Source organism: Marmota marmota, unplaced genomic scaffold (genome assembly GCF_001458135.2).
Source record: "Marmota marmota marmota unplaced genomic scaffold, marMar, whole genome shotgun sequence".
Taxonomy (NCBI): Eukaryota; Metazoa; Chordata; class Mammalia; order Rodentia; family Sciuridae; genus Marmota; species Marmota marmota.
Window position 1 is genome coordinate 26,400,009 of NW_026000229.1, and position 2,835 is coordinate 26,402,843.

The window sequence follows — 2,835 nt, forward strand, 5'->3', positions numbered from 1 at the left end:
ACATAGGCCTTTGGTGGACATTTAAGACACAAACCATAATATCCCCTCATATCTTAAAAACTTCTAAAATTTGTTAATTTGTCATGATACAAAAGTTGTTACTGAAATATTTTGCAAAAATGATATAGACAGTTAACTGTGATTTCTTTTTTTACCTAGGTATCATATTTTCTACTGTTCCATGGTATAGTGTTAAAGACAGATTTTATTAGTTAGGTTAGAAATTCATCTATAACGTGTACTGGCTTTTCAAAAAAAATGTTATTGAATTAGAAATTTTGTTATCTTGTTTCTGAAATGTATGATATAAGCTAATCATCAAATAGTTTCTCAGTAATAGTGTTCAATACATGAATGTAATGTGTTGTTGGTTGTTTTTTTTTAATCATTTCTGCCATTCCTCATTATAAAAACTTGCCGTAAATCTTTTGATGGCAACAGTGTCCCTTGAGTATAGATAAATGCTTTAGAATTCTCTTTTTTTCTTTGCATAAATTATACTTACCATGCATCAATTATGACTTGGGGTTTTTAATTATTTAAAGTATAGAAAGAATTTCAAAATTTGGGATGTAACTAGACTGTGTCCTTATAATATTTCTATGATTATTTTTCAATCTATTTATACCTAATTAGCCAGCAGTTTTTAGAACAACTCATTCTCAGGGGGTGTTCCAGCTCACCAAACTTTGTATTCATAGGGACTCAATTTTAGAGTTCTCTAATTTTGCAGTTTCTTAATTTTAGAACAGAGTTCCCTAATTCTTTTAACATAGTTTTATTAAAATATATAACCAAAGAGATAAGCATGCCCCAAACAAGATGATTGAGAACAAAAAAAAGGTTAAGATTACCAGGAAGTAATATGTCAGATGGCATGAGTAAGGTGCAGACAGTAGAAAGTTGTTTTTCTCAGTGGTCAGAGGAATGGAGAGCACAGGTTAATCTGTGAGTTAGCAGAGTGAAGACCTGTCAAGAGGATTAAAAAATAATTTTATTTTTAAAAATGAAATCATAATTATTAAAATAATATTTAATAGGCTAATTAAGAATTACAGTTTTTAATTGACTGCAGAATAAATTAACTTTTTAATTTTGTATTTTTCTAATTAAGCCTTAAAAAAGAATAATAGTTATTTTAGAAAAGAATTTGAAAGTTAATCAAGTTTTCCAGAGATTTCACACTCTTTATCTAACCAGAGTCCTGGGCCAGAGGCCAGACTGGCCATTCAACCCAGGAACCAAATGGAAAAGATAATCATTTATTTAATATAGTGATATCAAGAATCCTCAACTCTATCTGGGGGTACTGAAATGAGCTTCAGGGGAACAAAAGCAGGGTAGAGGAAATAAGCATAGTCCCCAGTCTTGAGGACACTGTTGTCTGGTTGATAATTATCTCAGGATTGGTCAGATGGAGTCTTGTGTTAGATAAGAAAGTTGCTGTGGCCTGGGGGTAGTTTCGGGCTCTTATCACCAGATGTTTATCCATTGGGCCTTTGTTCCTGGAATCCAGGGTGACTACAGGAGAGAATGATTCAGAGCAGAGGAAAGACTCAGAGAAAAATGAAGGCAGAGATTTCAACTTTTATCCTGTTTTTAGGCCTTCATCGGGTATCTACAGGTATTTATTTGCAGGCCCAAGAAAAGATCAGTGCTTTTAGCAAAAGCAATATTTTAATTTTTCTTACATTTATATTAAAATGCTTTTCATTTGACACTTCAGGGTTGATATTCTCAAGTTACCTGGTCACCTCTGCTGCACCCTTATTTGTCTGTGGTATTGGGTATGTATGTCTTCAGTAATTTTTTCATCACTGCTATGGGTTTAGTGAGACCCTGCATGTGTAGCAGGATTTGGTGCCTACTTTGTAACTGAATTACATCATCTGATAACCAGTCAGATCTCAACTAAAGAAGAGGCATGGCCTTTATAGTTTAAAAGGAGTTTGTGCACTCAATTTATACGCAATTGCTTCATTGGTGAATATATTCAGGTAATGATAACTTTGTCTTCTTTACACAGCTGAGTGAATATGGAATCTCATTAAATGAGTGCTTAGCTCATAAGACGCTTGTATGTCCAGAAACAACAAAGAAACAACAACATTATTATATTCTTGAAGCGTTAACAGTGACCAGTGCCCTCTGTAGGATAATTGAAAAAAACACAAACTTGAAAATCCTGGCTTAGCTATTTTCCAAATGGGTCACTTTGAACAAATCATTTCACTTCTGCCTCTCACTTCCACTTTATTTAAGGAGGAGTCATATGAGACAATTTCTAAATTCTTTATTTACTAAAGTAACTAAAAATGTTTTAGCAGCTAACACCTATATGTTTTCTCACTTAGTATTTAAATATTTGTATTACGTCTCATTGCAAAAAGTCACAAGAGTGAGATATTGGTAATTTTCACCATTGGTTTTACCCAAAGTATTTTCTGATTGTGGTAGGTTGGGCAGGTCATATCCTTTTATAACAAGCTCAGTGGGGGATCCAATATGTTTTGAGAGAGAAGTTTCATCAGAACATGTTGTTATAAAGTGTATTTCTATCTTCAAAGGCAGGGAGTAAAGAGCATTTTCATCTCCAAACCAGTCTTGTTTAACCACTTTCTCCTATCTTTCTGAGTCAGGTAAGAGGAGGCACAAATAAGACATAGTGGGATAAAGGAAAAAGAAAATAAATCCATGAAGTGATACATATTTTAGTGAGTGTGTGTGTGTTAGATTTGTATCTTCACACCTATTATATTTTTCCTCCAAACTTTTAGTCTTTTTATTTTTCCTTTTTATATATGTATTGGGTTGTTCTGCATTTCAATTTGTTGT